Raw genomic sequence first — 8389 nt, 5'->3', positions numbered from 1 at the left:
TAGCGTCCAGCTGAGCAGAAACAGACCGCGTTGCCCCTGTGGTGTGAATGTATGCGTGTGCATGTGTGTGTGTGTGTTTGTGTATGTATTGGGGGGGGGGGGGGGGGGGGGGACTCTGTGAAAAGGCGCTCGGCCCCGTTGTGTGTGTGTGTGTGTTGTGTGTGTGGGGGGTTTGGACAAAAACACTGCTGACCTCTCCGAAGCCAAGCTCAGCACCCATGGGGCTCCCAGGCGCGAACCCTCTCCCCTCAGGGTTAAAGGTCGTAGTGCAAAGTTAACAGAGCATGGGGTGCCACCTGACCTTGCTGGCTCTCTTGTTTATATGACTGATGCTGAAGTATCAGGTCCTAAGATCGTCTTATTGGTTAGATGTTTGTAATGCACAAAGATGCTGTATCCAGGTAACAAAATGCACACACACACACACATACACACACACACACACACACACACACACACACACACACACACACACACACACACACACACAGCACCCATGGTCACTCCCTCTCTCAAACATCCACCCACACAAGGGCACTTCCTATCAGCCCTGGCCGGGTGATGAGGACGTCTCTTGTGCCTAGAGGAGGGGGGGATGTTGCGTGATCCACAAGTGGAAGAGCATCTGGATGGGCTCAGGCTAAACACTCCAGTCATCACTGCAATGGCTTTGGACACATATGGGGAGAACACCCAGACTCCAGGAGAAAGAGGGCATTTCTGTACACAACGATCTTTACAGGTCCATATCATTTCATTATCCATGCCGGCAATGCAGGGCGTTATGGGAAGACACCAGGAGTGTATTGCAGTGAGTATGGTGCTGTGCTGGGGAATGTGATGGGAAAATGTGGGTCAGTGCTTGTTTACTCCTACTTCTCTGCAGTGCTTTTATCTAGGTCAGATCGCCTCAGCCTGATGTGCAACCGCAGGCCAGTGCACTGGGGGCCAGCACTGGACACAGGGCATGTTCACACCAGACAATGACCGACTCTGTTAAGGAGGGGGGGGGGGGGGGAGCGGGTGAGGAAGTATCCATAAGCTCAGGCAGTGACACACACACACACACACACACACACACACACACACACACACACAGACACACACACACACACACACACACACACACACGCTCCATTTGTCAAAGACACATAGATAGATAGATAGATAGATAGATACTTTATTGATCCCCAGGGGAAATTCAAGGTCTCAGCAGCATACATACAACACAAACACATTCTTTAACAGCAGAAAACATTATTATTATTAAACATTATTATTATTAAATGTTTTGTTCCCCAGAAAGCTCATACTTAGATTCATAAACAATCATCAATAACAGTTGCACACAAGCTCTGAGCATACTTACCCACGATGCATTGCTCCAGTTCAGCATGTTGGCCTCTCCTCCTCCTCGTTGACTCCTCTCTGCTCCATGGGCCTGTGGCGTCTCCTCCCACCCAGCCTGTGTTCCTGTGCAATGGCTAATTACATGTAAAAGGGTAATGGATGGGCGCTCGTTAGCGGCTCCCAGCCCCTTGAAAGATCCACAAACAAGACAGAGGAGGGGGGCCCTGGCGCTGCTCGAGTCCCTCTTCAAAAGGCCAGCCTTCAGTCTGACCTCAGGCACCCCTCCCTCCCTCCCTCCATGCTCCCCACATCCAGCTCACACACATACACACACACACACACACACACACACACACCCTCCCGTCGCTAATTACTCATGAGGCTCTGTGCCAGGGACCCATGCAAAGCAGGGCCCTCTACATCCACCTCATTATACACACACACACACACACACACACACACACACACACACACACACACACACACAAAAGCCCCTCGCCCGACTGTGTAGGTGGGAAGCGGTGGTGCTGTGATGGAGGTTACTGTAGGTTCTGTCAGACTCTCAAGCTCTATATTGTGTGACCTTTGATGGCTTTCTTTTCCGCCTGTTTCTAAGAAAGACCTAGAAATGGAGGACACAACTGTTGCAGTTATCGATTCTTTTATGCTTGAAGGTGACAGTAGATGTGGTGCTGAGTGCAGGTTCCGCTGAAAGAATGCCAGTCCTTCCTCTGCCCTAGTAATATCTATATAAGTGTGTGTACATACAGTGAGTGTGTGTGTGTGTGTGTGTGTGTGTGTGTGTGTGTGTGTGTGTGTGTGTGTGTGTGTGTGTGTGTGTGTGCATACTGCAGCGCACCCCCTGCTGAGTCTTTAGGCGATATAAGTCCTCCTGAATCCCGCTCTGTTCCTTCATCTCTCGGACGGACTTTACTTAAACGGCGGCTCTGAGTGGGAGAGCGCTAACCAGTCAGTGGGGCAGATTAGAAACGGCTCTAATTGCGGTGTGGTTTGCCGTGTGCCCGTTAGGAACCATCGATCAGCCAGGAAGGGTTTGAGGTGTGTGTGTGTGTGTGTGTGTGTGTGTGTAGGGGTGGGGGTATTGGGGTAGAAGATGGTGAGGGGGGTGGGGGGGGGAGGGGGGGCGTAAGATAATAATGAAATGGACGTAGGGCGGTGGGGGAGTTAGGTGGGTTGGTTGGTCTGGAGGTGTGAGGCTAAGAGGGGGGATATGGCAAGGTAACAGGGCCCTTTACTGAAGGAATGATGTATTGATCGCGCCTGACAGGGCACCGCAGACTGATCGATCGCCATGCATGTGTGGGGAAGGCGGGGTTGGCTAGTGGTGGGGGGGGGGGGGGGGGGGTGGCTTTCCCTCGGTCACTGTGACAACAAGCACAAGGGAAATTAACTCATCTGAGAGGAAAGAGATAAATGCATGGAGTGATGGACAGATGAATGGAAAGTACATGTAGATTGAGAGGATGAGAGAAGATTACCTGTAAAGGTGATGGGCTTTGGGTGTTGATTACCTGCATAGCAGAGACCGGAGCCTGCTCATGCTATGGATATAGCGGTCTTACTGGAACAATCCATCCTCCCCCCCTACCTATAGAACCCTGATGTAGTCTGTATTCTGGACTGTACCTCAGGAAAATCCCACTGCTAATCAGATTGCCGTGCACATCTTAACTAGTATTAGTGTACTGTAATACACTTAGCATGGAGACACGCTCCACAGTCATCAGACAGAGAGACGGAGGATGTCCAGTGATGGCTAGCGACAGGCAGACCACCGTGTGCATGCATTAACAAATGGAACATAATTGGAGCCAAGAGAGGGCAGAGAGAAAGAAAGAGAGAGAGAGAGGGAGAGAAAGAGAAAAGCAAATGAAGGGACAGAGTGAAAGCAGAGCAGGAGGGAGAGGTGCGATAAACCAGCAGAGGTGGAAACAGCCCTGGGTAAAGGGAGCGAGAGAGTGAGGGAGTGAGGGAGAGAGGGAGAGAGGGAGAGAGGGAGAGAGAAAATGGTTGAGTGGGAGTAGAGCAAATGAGAGGCAGAGTTATGCTCCTGTCACGGCCTCTCCTCAGTCCAGCTCTTTAAGCTCCGGAGTCCTCCACACTGCCCCCGGCAAGTGCCTTATCTCGCCTCTTGTGTGTGTCTGTGTCTGTGTATTCTTATGTGAGTGTGTGTGTGTTTGTCTCTCCCTCTCTCACTGTATGTGATGTGTGTCTGTGTATGTGCACTCACACCCAACACCTCTCATCAAGCACTCTCACACACACTCTCTCTCAAACACATATACACACAGAGAGACAGACATACACACACACACACACAGCAGCACTACACTCCCCTCTACTAATTGATTGCTTTATGTTAATTGGGGCCCAGCAGTGAGTGCTGGCTATTAAATGGGAAGCTGAAACGTGTTTGGCCTGACAGTAAATTGTGGTTCTGCCCGTGGAATTATCTAGCCCAGGCCCAGAGGCATTGTCAAGCTGATAAGCTGCTGCTCTAAATTACCTTCCTCCCCATGACAAATCTGAAATTCAGCACATTCGGAGCGGTGGAGAGGTGCTTGCGAGCGTATGTTTATGAGCGAATAAATCAATCTCATCAGCTGTCAGTCGAGAGAGAAAGAGAGAGAGAGAGAGAGAGATGGGAGAAGAGTGGCACGATGCTGTTTGTGCTGCTGATTGAGAATCAACATCTCTTTCGCTTGTCTTCCATAGAAGCAATCAAGAAGACTGTGCTAACAGAATAGCTGCTTAGCATTTCTGGCTATGTAAATACTGAACTGAACTGGTATGGAATCCCAGGGATTTGTGTGTGTGTGTGTGTGTGTGTGTGAGAGAGTGAATGTCAGTGATATGATTTCATGTGTTGTGTGAGGCTGTGTGTGTGTGTGTGTGTGTGTGTGTGTGTGTGTGTGTGTGTGTGTGTGTGTGTGTGTGTGTGTGTGAGTGAATGTCAGTGATATGATTTCATGTGTTGTTTGAGGCTGTTGGTCGTGGTGTCCCTTGTCCCATGTTATCCTCTGATCTGCCGATCCCTCTCGCTCTCTCCCATGTCCATCCTTGCAGCAGATAGAGCTGCCCATTAGCATTTAGGCCGGGTAATTGCCGAGCATTAATAGCTAGCGCATTTCCCCAGCATCGCCAACCATGAACTGATTATGGTAATCACAGCATATTTGAATCCCTTGAAAGCCACTTTTAAGCGGTGAAATTTTCCGCACCAACTCAACTTCAATCGGACCTGCCTGCCCACCCCTGTATATCTGTTGTCCCCAAGCGCTCGGGTGTGGCAGGCATCACAAACCCTGAACAACCCCGCCCACACACACACACATACACACCCAATCCCACACTGGTAATATTACGCTTGACGATGGACCTCCAGCCGAGAGCAACCATGTTGTTTGAATGTTTATCCCCGTGCATCAGCCCCTAATGTGGATGGAAATTGGGGGGGAAATGACCTGGCTGTATGCAGGCCTCCCGTGGTGAGCCTGGTTGCTATAAAGATGGGGTGTGTGACGGCGGAGGTTACAGGTCCCCAGCTTCCCCATGGAGCACATGCACGCACACACACACACACACACACACACACACACACACACACACACACACACACACACACATACATCCTTACCCCCAGCTTCCTACCTCTAAAGCCTCCCTCCACACTCACACACACACACACACACACACACACACACACGCTCCCTCTAATGAATAATTCAGCATCCCGGTCGGCCCAGGCAGCTGAGTGCGGGTCAGTGCCTTGCAATGGGCCGGCTGCTGTCACCGCCACGGCTCCATGTTGCACCAGCAGAGTCAGGCGAGCAACAGCGCGCTTTCAAGATTGATTAAATTCGCTTCATTGCTTCATTAATATAACGGAGGGCAGGTATCACAGAAAGTGGTGTCTTTCGTTTTATTCAGCAAGATTACTTCCTCTCTTCCTTTTCCTTTTCTTTCATTGCAATGGGGGGACAAGTGCTCCTTCAACATTGGAGTTGGGTGCCTATATGTAAAGCAGATATGCATGGGTGAGAGGCAATTTCCCCAATTCCAAAAAGTAGCTTCTGGAAGATGGATTTCTTGCTGTTGGTTACGCTGTTCCACCTGTCAAATGTGTGTTATGAAAAATCAAACTTCATCTCGCACTCTCCAAGATCAGTCATTCAAGACATTAGCCACGCTTGGAAACACAGAAAATAGCATTGGGGAAATTCCCCCGTTTCCGCTCGAACACAATGGATCCGCACCCTCTCCGCCGTTCCACTGCACGCCTCCGTAGCCCACACTGTTATTTCATTTTAAATCAGAGATGGCTCCATGCAAGTTGTTAATTTAGTTGGCTAATATTCCCGTCGTTGCCAGCGCACGCTTGACTGGAGGAAGCTGTAAGGGCTAAATTGAGCAGTGCTCTTTTTGTTTATCGAGGTGGGGGCTGGCAGCTTTTGCTGTTTTTTTGTTTTGTTTTTTTAGCTCCAATTTTTGAAGCAAATCTGCAGCTGCAGTCATTTCTCGACAGTCGTTTCAATCTTCTACCGATGAATGAATAAATAAAGAGGAGACTTTCTTTTCCGATAGTTGAGGCACAGGCATGTCACGTGACAGCCTAACAGAGAGAACATGTGACTGCCTGACTGGAGTGATTGCCACCCAAGAGTGTTTCTTTTATTCTTGCCTGACTCTGGTGTTTCTTTCCGGAGATGTGCTGAAGAGACGAGGATGGTGGCAGTGTCAAGCATGTGTTCCTTCAGCATGGACCCGTTTGAAGCAGGGGGGGGGCAAGGCTGTATGCATTATGCTGATTTCAACAAAAACAGCCCGCCATAATCCGAATTTAATTATGTCAGGCACAATACACATGCCCTTTGAAGTGGTTTGCAGTTTGCAGTACTCTGCTAGTGCCTGTGTGCATTTCTATCACATCTGCCAGCATTGTCTGGTATAGCTTAGCTTTGCCATTAGTGCTTCTGTGCCAGTGCAGTCTTCCCTGCTACTGACAGACAGATGTACCCCAAGCAGACCTGAAATCCAAGGCCTATTTGAGCCAGTCAGTTTCACAACCTCCACCAGAGATCCTGCAGTTCCTTCAGCGTCCAGAAGGGGGAGAGTGGACTGAGCGATGTGCCCTGTCCTCCAGGGTGGAGCAGAGGGGTTATCTAGTCTCTAGTCGTCGGCGGGAACAGCAGATAACACCGGCGCCTCTAATTGGGTTCTACAGTGGCTCCCTGACTGACAGGGCCCATTTGTCTTACGTTTTAACTCCACAGCTGCTGTTGGGGTTTGTGCAGTTGGTTTTTCTTTTTTTGTATCCTAGATTTGAAACAACTCATTGATCACTTTGAGGCTCCGGATCTCCTGGTCTTAGCTTGGTGACTCAAGACTGGAAACAATCCCATGGTTTGTTTCTTTGAGTGCCCCACCCCCGAACCCCCCCCCCCCCCCCCCCCCCCCCTCCCCCCCGACACACACACACACACTCACTCACATACCCTTATAAGCACCTCAACCCCTGAAAAATGCACTTCTCTGCATTTAATGGCTTCCTTCTTTTCGGGTTGAAAATGGCTGATTTCAGATGTCATTACATCAGCATGGCCTCCCCGTGACCTGGAAGTAATCAGAGAATAAGCGTGGCACTCTGCCCTTTGGTCCTCAGCCCCATGTGGATGGAAGCTCCCCCACCCCACCCCAGCCCAGCCCAGTCCTCTGTTATTGTCCACTATTCTAATCTTCCTTACACAGAGCTGGGTTTCTCATCGCATCAGTAATGTTACACTTTCCCTCCTCAGCTATATCTGTGGTAGATCTTCCCCCCCTCAGCCCAGAGCCACAGATAAAAGCCATTATAGTACATCTAAAGGCTTATAGGGGAGAGTGGTCTGTGATATGACCTGCTGGGGTGTCCTATCTGGTGGGTGTGATTACAGGAGCTGAAGGGTCCTTAATGCGTGTGACTGTGACTGCTGCCATGCATTGGCTTAAGAGAGTGGCCTCATTTAAAGTTCATTCTGCAGTCATCAGATCTTCACATATACACCACCCAGTGATCCCATACTCTCTACCTCCCTCTCTCTCTTTCTCTCTCTCTCTCTCTCTCTCTCTCTCTCTCTCTCTCTCTCTCTCTCTCTCTCTCTCTCTCTCTCTCTCTCTCTCTCTTTCTCTCTCTCTCTCTCTGTACTTGAATTAGAGCACTGGTCTAGGCTTATTGAATTATTGTTAATTGGGAGCAGAATCGGTATTGATTCTCCGTTTTTCAGTGCTTGATGTTAATGGCATTCTACAGCAGGTCACTAACTGAATTTCCCCCCCATGCGTAATTGGACTTCTTATTGGAGACTTTACCATGGCGGTGCGGATGGGATGACCGAGTGAACGCAGCTCCATCTCCGTGTCATAGTTCACTTCATCCCAGTGACATCATGAATAGTGCATTGAGAGGGAAAATGACATCCATTTGCACACGCAGCGAGTTTATGCCATAAAAGCCAAGATCAGGAAGCGAGGCCACTCTTTATGGCCCACTTGCATCTAAATGAGAATGTCACATAAAATATCAACACACAGCTAAAATGAATTTGAAAAAAAAAAAAAAAGTCTCAGCAAAATAAGAATTTAATTCTAAATTTGAACCTGGCCTGTTTTTCTTTTTGTCAATATGGAAGCTGTGTTTAGTGTACTGTGAGTTCATCGGTTATCTTGTTCTTGACGTATAGGTCACCTTAGATCTCCGACTATCTTATCCCTTCAGCAGCTTGAGTCAATAACGTGCTGGGAACTCCAAATATCATGGATTAGAAATAGCCTCATTAACTTTGTTCATCACCTTAAATGATTAACCGAACCAGGGGGGAGACTGCGCCTGTATTGAGCAACGAGGGAGAGAGGCTTGACGGTGACTCTGTGGGCTGCTGTGTTTGCTTATGTTGTGGAGCCGGCTGCCTCCTCCTCGACTCTGACAGAAACTCACTGGAGCTGAGGAGAGGAGAATAGGCACTCTCTGCCACAACAGTCA

This window comes from Alosa sapidissima, chromosome 15 (genome assembly GCF_018492685.1).
Source record: "Alosa sapidissima isolate fAloSap1 chromosome 15, fAloSap1.pri, whole genome shotgun sequence".
NCBI lineage: Eukaryota > Metazoa > Chordata > Actinopteri > Clupeiformes > Clupeidae > Alosa > Alosa sapidissima.
The sequence above is the reverse complement of the archived record's forward strand: the minus strand, read 5'-3'. Positions refer to the sequence as shown.